Below are 15,422 nucleotides of genomic sequence, written 5' to 3' on the forward strand. Positions count from 1 at the left end.
AACGCTCTCTCCCGCTCTGTGGTGTCGTCAGAGGAGGAGGAGCCTCGGCTAATTGTCCCCTCTGAGAGTCTGAGAACTGTGGCTCCAGTGTTGCTAGTGTCTGTGCCCCCGGGCAAGGCTTTCATGCCAACTAATTTGTGACCAGAGGTTCTTTCTTGGGCCCACTCGTCCAGGGTGGGTGGACATTTCGGGATCAAAAGGACATCAGAACTTCTGGTGAGGACGTACTGGTGGCCGCATATGGCCCGTGACGTCGGAGACTATATTTGGGCGTGGGTTTCTTGTGCCAAGAATAGGTCTCCTCGACAATGGCCTGCTGGGTTACTTTACCCCCTACCGGTGGCAGATAGGCTCTGGGAGATGGTCGGGATGGATTTTGTGGTAGGCTTACCCAAGTCCCGTGGCTGCACTGTTATTTGGGTAGTTACCGATTATTTCTCCAAGATGGTGCATTTGGTGCCTCTCCCACAATTACCTTCTGCATGGGTCTTGGCGGTGTTGTTTGTTAAACATGTATTCCGCTTAAACGGTATGCCTGACAAGATGGCCAGTTACCGGGGTCCCCAGTTTGCGTCTCGGTTCTGGAGAGAGCTTTGTTTCCTACTTAGCATTGAGCTGAATCTCTCTTCAGCATGCCATCCTGAGACGAATGGGTTGGTAGAGAGGGCCAACCAGATCCTGGTCACATACCTATGACATTTTGTATCGGCCAGGTAGGATTACGGGGCATCCTTGCTACCGTGGGCGGAGTTTGCCTTGAACAACGCTGTAGCCGACTCCACTGGGCAGACCCCATTCCTTCTTAATTACGGCCAGCATCTGTGAGTTCCTGTGCCCATGCCCGTGTCTTCTGCCAACTCTAGGGTGGCAGACTGAGCAGTGGAAGCATGGGACATCTGAGACCGCACACAGGATGCCATCCAGGCCTCCAAGGAGAGAATGAGGATCTCTGCCGATGCACATCGGCGCCCCGCTCTGCTCCGACCTTTGCTCCTGGAGACTTAGTGTGGCTCTCCGCCCGCAATATCAGGCTGCGAGTTGAGTCCACTAAGTTTGCACCTCACTACTTAGGTCCCATCAAGGTTCTGGAACAGGTTAATCCTGTGGTCTACCGTCTGCCTCTTCCTCCACGCCTGGGTATCACTGACACCTTTCATGTGTCCCTCTTAAAGGCCGTTTACGTGTCCTGGTTTTCCGAGTCATCTGCCAGGACATCGGGTTCGAGGTGAATTCTATCTTGGAAGGGTCACTGCCCAGAGGACAGAACCTGGGAACCTGTGGAGTACATTCGTGCTCCACTGCTCATTGCAGCCTTTGAACGTAGCAATGCCAAAGGAGGGGGGCCCTAGGAGGGGGTAATGTTAGGTGTCGAGTTCCCGCCGCTGCATAGGGGGAATCTCGAACCATGTCCTGTTGTGAATTCCGTTCTCGGACTCCCTCCTGTGGTCATGAATGGTACTTTGGTTAGTTCTGCTCTTGGACTCCCTCTGGTGGCTTTGAGCGGAACTGCTGGTCACTGAGGTTGGCTTTGTCAGCTGCTCTCGTTTATTGATATGCTGGCTTCCCTATTTAACTCCACTCAGATCGTTACTGCATGCCAGCTGTCAATGTTCAGTATTGGTTCAGATCTCTCTTGGACTTCTCTGAGGACCTGTCTACTCCAGCAGAAGCTAAGTCTTTGCTAGTTCATTTTTTGTTACTGCTTCCTGAATATATTTCTTAGTACTGCTATTTCTAGTCCAGCTTGCTATCATGATATTCCCTTGCTAGCTGGAAGCTCTGGGGTGCAGAGTGGCACCTCCACACCGTGAGTCGGTGTGGGGAGTCTTTTTGCTTACTCTGCGTGGTTTTTTGTAGTCATTTGTGCTGACCGCATAGTTCACTTATCTATCCTCTGATTAAATTAGTGAAGTCTGGCCTCCTTTGCTAAAACCTGTTTCATTCCTGTGTTTGTGACTTTCCTCTTAACTCACAGTCAATATATGTGGGGGGCTGCCTTTACCTTTGGGGAATTTCTCTGAGGCAAGGTTAGGCTTCTATTTCTATCTTTAGGGGTAGTTAGCTCTTAGGCTGTGAAGAGGCGTCTAGGGAGAGTTAGGTACGCTCCACGGCTATTTCTAGTGTGTGTGATAGGAGTAGTGTTTGCGGTCAGCAGAGTTCCCACTTTCCCAGAGCTTGTGCCGATTTCTAGTTTACTCATCAGGTCATTCCGGGTGCTCCTAACCACCAGGTCCATAACAATGTCTGCTGCGGTCTCCCATTCTCCTCCAGCCACAGTGGAGCTTGCTCAGTAAAGACGTCGATCCCAGCGTCTGGCTCAAGCTGATACTGTGCGCTTAGTTACTGCTGCCTTTCCAGGCTCTGCCTTTGTAGCCAGCACTGATCAGCCGCGAGCAGGCGTTTTTGGGACTAAGTCCTGCTTTCCCCATACTGAGCATGCCCATGGAACGACCTCCCATTAGAGGTCGGGGGTCACATGCTCAGGTCCTGTTGCGACTCCTATTGGACTATCTGGAAGGTCCCGGAGCACTACTACTATAAAAGGTTTGCATGGCCGCTCGGCCATACGCTAGTGTAAACCAGTTATTGTGTGTGTGTGGATGTATGCCTGTTCTGGTGAAAACTCCGAACCATTCCCATCCCTAGAGTTGTTGAATGCTAGTGAATGTTGGTGTCGCCTAGCGCCAGTTAGTGCCATCCAGCTCAAGGCACAATCTCACAGCATCCATTAGCAGCCTTAGCCAGTGAGGCACAGTGCGCAACCAGTGCACTTTCCAGTCCCTAGGTAGGGCGGTTAGTGGTATCCGCCAGAGCGGCGCTGCGCGCACCCAGTGAGCTAAATCTGTTTAGTTTTTTTCCCTGACACCACTGTAGCGGTGTCGAGAGCAAGAGGTCTAGAGGGACTCTTACCCTGAGTCTTGGGGCAGAGTTCTGTGACTCCTTGCTTGCGCTCTCTGTGCGGTATCGCGGCCCTGTGACGCAACAGGGTTCACTTCCTTCATACCGGGTGAAGCTAACCCGTGTGTGTCTTCTCTTAATACCGCCATATAGTCCATCATTACTGAGCAGCAGGTGTCTTTTCTGCACGGTGGACCCCGGACTGCGAACGCATCTTATATCGCCTCTAATTAATATTTGGTGCGTTCCGCCAGTCCTAACATTGCAGGGATGCATTATGCATTATGCTGTATGGACTATGAGGTGATGCATAATGCTGTGAGGACCAGGGGGGATGCATTATGCTGCATGGACCATGCGGGGATTCATTATGCTGTATGGACCATGTAGGGATGCATTATGCTGTATGGACCATGGGGGGATGCATTATGCTGTGAGGACCAGGGGGATGCATTATGCTGTATGGACCATGGGGGGATGCATTATGCTGTGAGGACCAGGAGGGATACATTTATTGTATGGACCATGTGGGGATGTATTATGCTGTATGGAACATGTGGGGATGCATTATAGTGTATGGACCATGCGGGGATGCATTATGCTGTGAGGACTAGGGGGGATACTTTATATTATATGGACCATGGGGGGATGCATTATACTGTATGGACCATGGGGGGATGCATTATACTATATGGGCCATGGGGGATGCATTGTACTATATGGGACATGCGGTGCATTAGAGGATATAGAGGACTATGTAGTGCTATTAAAATATTTGGAGGCTTATGTGGGAGACATTAAACTGTATGCAAGCTATTATAAAGTGTGAAAATTTGTGCAGGGTTCATCATACTGTGTGGGGGCAGTATACAGTGTGGAGAGCTGTGGGGCCATTATACTACATGGAGGGCTATGTGTGGGTCACAGTTGGGGAATCATACCGTGTTGAGGTCACCATACTTTTCCAGGACAGTTGCGGGGGGGGGGGGGGGGGTTACAGTAGGGTCATCATACTGTGCGTGTAGAAGGTTCTGTGGAGGAATTCACTATGGGGGTATCTTAGTGTTTGTGGGGCACTTTTGTTGACATCATACTTTACAAGTGCAATGAAAGGGAAATCTAGGGCTTCAGTAGGATGAAAATTATAAGGCACATAGTACCACACAGTAGGTGCAGTAACAAGGACACATACGGCAGCAGCACCTGCTCAGTATTGGGGTATCAGCAGATCAAGGAGGTTGTGGATAGATGAAGACAGTGCAGGAAATGTGAGAAGTCAGATGTGTCTTTGTTGTTATCTCTGCAGACGAGTCCTGGCTGAAGAATTCATCATGTCAATCTGGGCCAGAGGGAAAAAACGGGAAAAGTGAACGACTAGATCAGAAAGATCGTCAGCTGTAAGTCACCATCTATAACTGTGCTGTAGTCTTATATGTACTGCAGGGCTGGCATCTACCATTGTCACCATATGGCAGTAATATCGATGTTTGTCTTTGAATGGAGATTTTTTTCAGTAACAGCCCAGTGATCTGCTTAGGTTCCCTTTCATCCACTATTAGGGTGTGCCACCATAGTTGTAAGCAGGGTTACGTGGCTAGGGGCCAACTCAGAAGTTTTGCCCTCCTGAAACGAACCCCTAGCTATGCCTCTGTGTTTTCCCCATGATGCCTCACGGTCGGGAGGGTGTTCTTGTTGTTGTACTCATCATTCTTCTTCCTCCAAACATGGTGAGTGGAGTTGATACCAAAAAGTTTTATTTTAGTCTCATCTGACCACAAGATCTTTTCCTATGCCTCCTCAGGATCATCCAGATGGTCATTGATGAACTTCAAATGGGCCAGGACATGTGCTGGCATCAGCAGCGGGACCTTGCGTGACCTGCTGGATTTTAATCAATGATGGTGTAGTGTGTTACTAACCATAATGTTTGAGACTGAGGTCCCAGCTCTCCTCAGAGACTGCCCATGTAGTTCTGGGCTGATTCCTGACCTTTCTCAGAATCATCCTTACCCCACGAGGCGAGATTTTCCATGGAGCCCCAGACTGAGGAAGATTGACAGTTAGCATGTGTTTCTTCCATTTTGTAATAATTGTGCCAACAGTTGTTCCCTTCTCACCAAGCTGCTTGCCTACTGTTCTGTAACCCATCCAGCCTTCTGTAGGTCTACAATTTTGTCCCTGGTGTCCTTAGACAGCTCTTTGGTCTTGACTATGATGGACAGGTTGGAGTGTAATTGATTTAGTGAGTGAACAGGTGTCTTTTATACAGGTAATGAGTTCAAACAGGTGAACTTAATACAAGTAATGAGTGCAGAGTAGGAGGGCTTCTTAAAGAAAAAGTAACAGGTTTGTGAGAGTCAGAATTCTTGCTGATTGGTTGGTGATTAAATACTTACAGTTGCGTGAAAAGAGTTTGTCACCTTCCTGATTTCCTTTTCTTTTGCATGTTTGCCACTCTTAAATGCTTCAGATCACCAAACAAATTTAAATATTATTAGAAGAAGATAGCACAAGTAAACACAAAATTAAGTTTTTAAATTAAGGTCTTTATTATTATGGGAAAAATAACTCCAAACCTTCAGGGCCCTGTGTGAAAACGTGATTACCCCCTAAAGTGAATAACTGGTTGGGCCACCCTTAGCAGCAATAACTGCAATTAAGCATTTGAGATAACTGGCAACGAGCCTTTTACAATGCTCTGGAGGAATTTTGGCCCAGTTATCTTTGCAGAATTGTTGTAATTCAGCCACATTGGTGGCTTTCCGAACATGATCCACCTTTTTAAGGTCATGCCACCGCATCTCAACCAGATTAAGGTCAGGACTTTGGCTAGGTCATTCCAAAGTCTTAATTTTGTTTTTCTTAAGCCATTCAGTGGTGTTCTTGCTAGTGTGTTTTGGATCATTGTCTTGCTGCATAACCAAATTGCTCTTCAGCTTAAGGTCATGAACAGATGGCCAGACATTCCCCTTCAGGAATTTTTGGTAGACAGCAGAATTCATGGTTACATTTACCACAGCAAGTTTTCAAGGTTCTGAAGCAGAAAAACAGCCCCAGACCATCACTCTACTAGTATTATTTTACTGTTGGTATGATGTTCCTTTTTCTGAAATGCTGTGTTACTTCTACGCCTGATGTAATGGGACATACACCTTCCAAAAAGTTCAACTTTTGTCTCGTCACTCCACAGTGTATTATGAAGATGTTTTATGTCAAAACTGAGATGAGCCTTTATGTTCTTACTGCTCAGCAGTGGTTTTCATCCATTTTTGCCCAGTCTCTTTCTTATGGTGGAGTCATGAACACTGACCTTCGCTGAGGCAAGTAAGGCCTGCAGTTCTTTGAATGTCTTTTGTGACCTATTGGATGAGTTGTCGCTGCACTCTTGAGGTAACTTTGGTCAGCAGGCCATTTTTGGGAAGGCTCACCACTGTTCCATGCTTTTGCCATTTGTGGAAATGGCAATCACTGTGATTTGGTGGAGTTTGAAAGCTTTAGAAATGGCTTTATAACTAGTGATGATCGAATAGTGAAATATTCAGATTCGGGAAAATCGTCACAAATAATTCCTAATATCCATGTATTCATACCGAATAACAAATCCAATGCAAGTTAATGGGAAAGCCGAATATTTTTCTGCTTGACCCAACAAACAGGTCTGGGAGCATGAGAAAAAGGCTGAAATGGATGGGAAAGAGCTGAAACTAAATGGGAACAGCATGGAGAAGAAGCCTGCATGCCTTTCTGACTCTCATATGGTATCTGGGAATAATGTTGTCAGACTATTGTGCCAGTTTTATGGATTATTAAGACCTACCAAGCCAAACCAAAAGTTTTTTTTAAAGGGAAAAATGCTAAGAAACATTATTTCTGTCATAGCTAAATGTATATAATGTAAAAAAAATATATATACTTCCCCTTTAGCATATGTTCACAGTTAGCGTTTTGGCTTTATTTTTTACTGTAACAATTGTGAGGGCTCTCACTCCTACATTTGGGGGGACCCTCCCTTGTGCCAAATAGATAGCCAGATAGTGGAATACATATTCCCCATCACTTTGCAATGCCAGCTAAAACATGCTCATTTGGGCTTTGTCCGCCACCTCCACCATGTTCACCGCCATGTCATTATGCGGCCCTCGCTAACAATTAGCAGAGTGCCAGCAGGTGCCGTGAAACTTGAGTTTGGTAAGGGCCCTCAGGTGGCCCTGTATCATACATTTGTGAGGACTCTCACTCCTATATTCGGGAGGTCCCTTGCTCATGCCAAATAGTTAGCAAGAGAGTGGAATACTTAGTCCCCATCCTTTCACAATGCCATTTCAATCATGCCCGCCTGCCACCAACACAATGTCCACAGCTATGTCATTATGTGGCCCTCACTGACAATTAGCAGAGGGCCATCAGGTGCTGTGAAACCTGCATTTTGTAAGCTCCGCAATTAATTTTTTCCACCGGATCTCAATGGAGCAACTATCATAGCGCGTGAAGCCGCTGTAAGGTGAATATAATACAGGAGTTAGGGGAGCTGTATGACCAATGTCAGTAAATTGGATTCTACTAGACAACAAAAGCATTAGAATTAAATTCTGAATACAGTGTATGCAAGCGAGGTCCTGTATTGTGGTAAGTCTGTCAGACCAGAAACCCATGTCATGAACATGTACAAGCCTCATTTTACTTGGAAGCAGCCCCCTCAAGGGAGACAGGAGTGCCACTGACCAATCTGCACAAGCCTATGCATTTTCTATTGGTTTAAAAAACAGCTTATCTTTATCTAGCAGTTGTGCGACTGACGCAATGCCTGCAGAAATAAGCAAACGTTACGTGACTACTTATTTCTAATTTTCGTAAGTCTGCTGTTGCCATGTCTATTAAAGCTGATATCTTTAAAAAATTGCCATACATTGGTAGATATATTGAATTTGTACATGACACCTCTGTGACGGTACTTGTCAAAAATAAAGCCTAGAAATTTTTTTTCACAAGCATAAAGCATTCAATATGAGAAAGGGTGATGTTAAGGGACATGGATGTGGTGGTGCCTGCCAAGGCCGTGTTACAGATCTTCTTGTCAAAATGTGGTGAGTGCGGTACACCACTGATGAACCCAGACAATTGCCAGGATGTTGTAGGTTGGATGGCAGACAAAGACTCCAGTGTGTTGATGAGCAGCACAACGAAGTCTTCCACACTGTCCAGTCTCAGTAGCCAAGAGTCTGAGCCTCTGAATACTCAATCTTGTCCTCCTTCCTCCCACCAAGAGTCCCAGGAGACATATGACCCTAACGCTGGTCTCTCTAAGGAACAGTTTAATTTCCCTTGTAATTTGTCAGGCCTCTCAATGTGCACCATTAAAGAGGGTCATGAGGAGGTGGAGTGCAGTGATGCCCAAACATTTCAGCACCCACGGCAAGGAGAAAGCCATGTTGGGGAAGGTCAATTCATGAAGTGGTGGAGGATAATCAGCCTAAAATTGCAACTCAGAAGGAGGATCAGATTGAGGAATTGGAAGATGACATGGTCAATGATGAGGCCACTGATCCAACCTGGCATGGTGGCACACCTAGCAAGCACAGCAGTGCAGACAGGGATTGGTCCATAGCACAAAAATGGGCAAGAAGAGGTAGTGGTTTGACCAGAGGCAGAACTCAGTCAACTGTTGTTATTATTATTATCTATTTATATAGCATCATTGATTCCATGGTGCTGTACATGAGAACAGGTTACATGCAAATTACAGATATCACTTACAGTAAACAAACTAACAATGATTGACTGATACAGAGGGGAGAGGACCCTGCCTGTTGTGAATTCCGTTCTCGGGCTCCCTCCTGTGGTCATGAGTGGTATTGTGTGAGTTCTGTTCTTGGGCTCCCTCTGGTGGCCTTTAGTGCTTACTGCGGGTCTGTAGCTGGAATCCAGCTGCCTCGTTTTCTGCTAGTCTGGCCTCTATTTAACTCCACCTGGACCTTCACTTTTTGCCTGCTGTCGTTGTATTCAGTACTGGTTCTGATCTCTCTGGACTTTCCTTGTGACCTGTCTCCTCCTGAGAAGCTAAGTCTTGCTAGTTTGTTTGCTCATTATTTCCTTGAAAATGTTTCTCTGTATATGATGAGTTCTGTCCAGCTTGCTTATATGTAATATTCTCGCTTGCTGGAAGTTCTGGGGTGCAGAGTTGCGCCCCCCACATCGTGAGTCGGTGTGGGGGTTCTTGTAATCTCTGCGTGGATTATTTTTGATAGCATTTTATACTGACCGCACAGATCCCTTGCTGTCTTCTGAGTATTTAGTGTTAGCGGGCCTCATTTGCTAAAAACCTGTTTTCATTTCTACATTTGTGTTTTCCCCTTAACTCACCGTTATTATTTGTGGGGGGCTGTCTAAAACTTTGGGGTGATTTCTCTGAGGCAAGTGAGGCTTTGCTTTCTCTCTAGGGATAGCTAGTTTCTCAGGCTGTGACGAGGCATCTAGGATTTTAGGTAACGCTCCACGGCTGCCTATAGTGTGTATTGATAGAATCAGGGTTGCGGTCAGTATAGCTCCCACATCCCCAGAGCTTGTCCTAAGGATTTCTGTTACTTAGCAGGTCAGTTTGCGATCCTTGCCACCAGGATCATAACAGTAAAAGCACAACCCATTCTGACGTCTGTGATTCTGCCGTTCAATTCTGGTCAGAATCCTGTCACATTGCATAGACTCAGGCTTCTGCTCAGAAAATACCGCCAGATGGTGCACAAGTTTGCGCTCCCGCAAACGCCGATCAATCTGAATGGCCAACGACATAGACTCATTCAGACCCGCAGGCGTGGGGAACCCCACCATAACATCCTTAACGGCTTCAGAAAGACCTTTTCTGAAAATTGCTGCCAGGGCACACTCATTCCACTGAGTGAGCACAGACCATTTCCTAAACTTCTGACAGTAAACCTCTGCTTCATCCAGACCCTGAGAGAGAGCCAGCAAAACCTTTTCTGCCTGGTCTATTAGATTAGGTTCCTCATAAAGCAATCCAAGCGCCAGAAAAAACGCATCCACATTTAGTAATGCAGGATCTCCTGGTGGCAGAGAGAATGCCCAATCTTGAGGGTCACCACGTAACAAAGAAATAATAATTGTAACTTGCTGAACAGGGTCACCAGAGGAACGAGGTCTCAGAGAAAGGAATAATTTGCAATTATTTTTGAAATTCAAAAACCTAGATCTATCTCCAGAGAATAACTCAGGAATTGGTATTTTAGGCTCTGACATAGGACTGTGAACTACATAATCCTGGATACCTTGTACCCTTGCAGTGAGATGATCCAGACTAGAGGACAGACTCTGAATGTCCATGTCTGCAGCTGAATTCTGAACCACCCAGAGATTAAGGGGAGGAGAGAGGCTAGACACACTGCAGAGGAAAAAAAAAATGAACTCAGGATCTCTCTTATCCCTCTTTTGCGATGCATTAACTCTTTTAAGGCCTGCTGTACTGTTATGATCCTGGTGGCAAGGATCGCAAACTGACCTGCTAAGTAACAGAAATCCTTAGGACAAGCTCTGGGGATGTGGGAGCTATACTGACCGCAACCCTGATTCTATCAATACACACTATAGGCAGCCGTGGAGCGTTACCTAAAATCCTAGACGCCTCGTCACAGCCTGAGAAACTAGCTACCCCTAGAGAGAAAGCAAAGCCTCACTTGCCTCAGAGAAATCACCCCAAAGTTTTAGACAGCCCCCCACAAATAATAACGGTGAGTTAAGGGGAAAACACAAACGTAGAAATGAAAACAGGTTTTTAGCAAATGAGGCCCGCTAACACTAAATACTCAGAAGACAGCAAGGGATCTGTGCGGTCAGTATAAAATGCTATCAAAAATAATCCACGCAGAGATTACAAGAACCCCCACACCGACTCACGATGTGAGGGGCGCAACTCTGCACTCCAGAACTTCCAGCAAGCAAGAATATTACATATAAGCAAGCTGGACAGAACTCATCATATACAGAGAAACATTTTCAAGGAAATAATGAGCAAACATGAACTAGCAAGACTTAGCTTCTCAGGAGGAGACAGGTCACAAGGAAAGTCCAGAGAGATCAGAACCAGTACGGAATACAACGACAGCAGGCAAAAAGTGAAGGTCCAGGTGGAGTTAAATAGAGGCCAGACTAGCAGAAAACGAGGCAGCTGGATTCCAGCTACAGACCCGCAGTAAGCACTAAAAGCCACCAGAGGGAGCCCAAGAACAGAACTCACACAATACCACTCATGACCACAGGAGGGAGCCCGAGAACGGAATTCACAACACCTGCCCTTGTGGTCTTACATTCCACAGAGCTCTCAGCACTCAGCTAGATAACAGGTCAAGGGTGCGTTGTTCCCCTGTATGGCAGTTTTTTTCTGAAATTCCTTCAGACAAAACAACTGTAATTTGCATCATCTGCCAAACCAAGCTAAGAAGAGGTAAGAACACTGCCAACCTGAACATGACTAGCATGCGAAAGCACATGGCAGCCAAGCACCCCAGCAGGTGGGCAGAATGCCTAAGTACAAAATCTGTGTCTGGTGGTGAAACCACTGCCCCTTCCCCTGTGTTACGGCCTTCCCAATCTGCTGTCCATGAAGCAGGAGCTGATACGTCCTGCCCACAACCTGCAGTTGCACAGACACAACAGTCAGCAACCACATCCAGTTCATTGTTCCAGGAAAGCATTCACTTGTCCCTGCTCCAGACGTTTAACAGAAAGCAGAAATATTGACCCACCCACCCCCAGGCCAAAACGCGAAACACCCACATAGCCAGATTGGTAGCCCTGGAAATGTTTCAGTTTCGACTTCCCGCGGCCTCTTGGTAGTGGCAGCCCCACGGAACTCAATTACCATCTGACACTATTTTTCCTGGTGTGCCATCAATGTGGTACATAAGAGCGAGTTATATAATATAAACCATGCTCTGGCCAACGCAGTCACAGGGAAGGTCTACTTTACCACAGACATGTGGACAAGTTCTTGTGGACAGGGATGCTACATTTCCCTTTTGGCACACTAGCTGAACCTGGTGGAGTCTGTGACAGAGTCAGAGGCTGGGACATCACACATCTTACCCACATGAATAACAGCGGTCCCAACTGCCATTAGGGTTTCAGTCTCCTTGTATTACAGCTCTTATTTCACCTCCTCCTCACTGAAAGTAGTCTCTCCATAACACCACAGCTGGGAGGTCTGCAGCACTGCCTTGGCAAAGCGGTAGCATGCTCTGTTGAAGCTCATCTGTTTAGGTGATAAAACTCACCACGCAGCTGAGCTGTTAATGGTGATAAAAGAACAGACCGATCAGTGGCTCTACCCGCTGAACCTCCAACCAGGTGTAGTTGTGTGCGATAATGGGTGTAACTTGGTGGCGGCTTTAAAGCTTGGCAAGCTGGTAAAGACGTTCCAAGCATCGCCCATGTGCTGAACTTGTTTTTTTAAAAACATACCCTGACTTGCCGGACCTACTTGCCAAGGTACTGCGTGTCAGCACACATTTCTGAAAGTCATCTCAGGCTTTTGGTGGACTAGCTTTGCTGCAGCAGTGTTTTAATTTGCCTCATCTCCAACTGATCTGTGACCTGCCCACATGCTATAATTCGATTTTTATTATTATTAATAATAATAATAATAATAATAAATAATTTTATTTCTATAGTGCCAACATATTCTGCAGCACTTTACATTTTAGAGGTGACTTGAACAGACAATAAAAGACATTACAGAATAACAATAATCACATAAACAGATACCAAGAGGAATGAGGGCCCTCCTTGCAAGCTTACAATCTATGAGGAAATAAGGGAGACACGAAAGGTGGATGGTAACAATTTTCATTGTTCTTTCCAGCCATAATGTAAGAAAATGGGTGTTCATGTAAAGCTGCATCAACTGGTTACCAACCAGTATGTGTAAAAGTACAGACACAGAGAGCTATTAAATGCATAAAGCGTGTGAGAACAAGATACAAGGAGCAGCAGAGAGCAGTGTCTGAAATCCAGCTTCTCATTGCCCGTCAGAGTAACACTCAGCACCCACACATAACAACTGCTGAGTGGGTGTGGATCAATGACATTTCTGAGATTCTCCAAAACGTTGAGGTTTGCACCATGATGGTGAGCGATGATGACACTATTGTCAGCGTAACCATCCTGCTGCTCTGTTTATTGAAACGTTTGCTGCAGAATCTCCAAGACGAAGCTTTGAATGCCAAGCAGGTGGCTACAGACCAAGATTTTACAGTGGATGATTTCACACAGCCCAGACTCACACAATATTCTCAAGCCACATTGGGTGATGATGAGGAACAGGAGGAGGAGGAGGTGGAACACGATTTTTTGGTCTACGCTAAAGAGGTGACTCCCAATCCCAGCTTCATGCCTGTCCAGCATGGATGGCCTGAAGAAGAGATGGACGAGGAGGCTATTTGATATACCACAGTTAATTTATATTTTAAGGTTGGTTGGGGTTTGTCACTTTTTCACACAGGGCCATGTGGGTTTGGATTTCTCTGTGTTACTTGTGTTTGTCTAATATTTAAATTTGTTTGGTGATCTGAAACATTTAAGTGTGACAAACATGCAAAAGAAAAGGAAATCGGGAAGGGGAAAACACTTTTTCATACAACTATTTTATGCAATAAAATGCAACTTATTTAAAAATCATACAATGTGATTTTCTAATTTTTATTTTTAGATTCTGTCTCTCACAGTTGAAGTGTACCTACGATAAAAATTACAGTCCTCTCTATTCTTTGTAGGTGGGAAAACTTTCAAAATTGTCAGTGTATGAATTACTTATTTTCCCCACTGTATAAGTATAAATGTATTAATTGTCTAAAAATAATGTGTTCTGAGGGATGATCCCTCTTCTTCAAATAAAAAGACTAAATGTGACCATAGCAGAGGCTTAAAGAATTCATGTTGAAAAAAAAGGAGCGTCAAATTAGTATGAAGGGCATGACTAACCACAGGTCAATACAGACAAACCATGAAATAAATGGTTTTTACAATAGTTATAATTAGACCACTGAAAATTACAAGATATAGTGATTAAAACAATATGTGTCAAGAATTGTTAGAAAAATGAATATATGTAAATAAGTAATAGCAGGTCCATACGTGGTGGTGACTAGATAACACTAGACGCCGATATGTAATTAAAAAGCCTCTGGCTGTTTCTGGCTTGATAGCTAGTGGATACATCCAGCCACAAATCAGAGAATGATATCTGGGGAATGGCATACAAATGATACCAGCGTCGGACTGGAGCACCTTGGGCCCACCAGAGAAAATCATTCTTGGGGCCCACTATGTAGCTACATAGAAATAGATACAAGACCACCATTTATGCGGAAAAAAGCGCTAATATCAGGGTATAATATATTAGTTGTTTTGTTAAGGTTCAAGGAATTGTGATGAATAAATAAATGCTCACACGACAATTGAATAAACTAATATGAATTTACTTAATAATAATAATAATAAGAAGAAAATACGCAGTCACTAAAAACAGTAAAATAACATTATTCATACATTACATTATGGTACAGGTCCTCAGGCTGTCTCTCTCTCATCTCTCTTCCATGTGAGTGTTCCTCACTCCCTGTTGCAGGTCTGTCTTTTATATCTTATACTGTCCAATGTATTTCAGTAAAAAACTTTGATGGTCATTGGAATGCCAGGAAGAAACCTCCTTAAACCAGTCAGTTACTGACAACAAATAGCTAGTCAGTTACTAACAACAAATACTGGTCAGTTACTAACAACAAATATGCAGCGCCCCAGAGTCTGGTCGTTGCAGTAACGTCGCTCTTCCACCAGGGGGAGTGATGGGACGTCTGATTGTACTAAAAGAGTTCACCTTGCCAGGTATCACAGTCACACATTACACTTCACACTCCGGCCACCAGGGGGAGCAAAAGGTCCTATCTACTAGGCCACTCCTCACACATGGGTTAAACTGGGGGTTGATAGGAAGTTAGGGAGAAAGCAGCCTGGGAAAGTTCCAGGGAGGACCTGTCAGGTGTGGGATCCTGACAGCGGCCTAACACAGACAGAGCGTTACGGAGCCGTGCTTGCACCTCATTGCGGCGGCATCCTAAGAAAGGACACGAAGCGAAGTATATTGTGGAGAAGTGAGAAACGACATCACAGCACAAAGGCGATAGAACCAGAAGGAGTCCTGCCATAAGATAGGTAACATCCTTCTGAGGTGTGTAGCCGGTGGCCGGAGCACCGAGAAAGTAATAGGCTCTACGCATTACTTTGAACTACGGCAGGGCAGTTAACTCTAGGTTGGCTGTCTCACCTATACACCTAACGAAGACAACGGAGGCAATTGTGGGAGAGGGGCGTCTCTAGGGTCCCTATAAAATAACTCCAGGCCTACCCCGTCATACGGGTGCGTTCTATCCAAACCATCTGGGGGATGGAGAGAAAGAACAGAAACATACTCGACAGTTGTGAGGACTATCCCGTGGTGCTCAGCAGTGAAGTACTACAAC

This window comes from Ranitomeya variabilis, chromosome 3 (genome assembly GCF_051348905.1).
Source record: "Ranitomeya variabilis isolate aRanVar5 chromosome 3, aRanVar5.hap1, whole genome shotgun sequence".
In the NCBI taxonomy this organism is placed as follows: Eukaryota; Metazoa; Chordata; class Amphibia; order Anura; family Dendrobatidae; genus Ranitomeya; species Ranitomeya variabilis.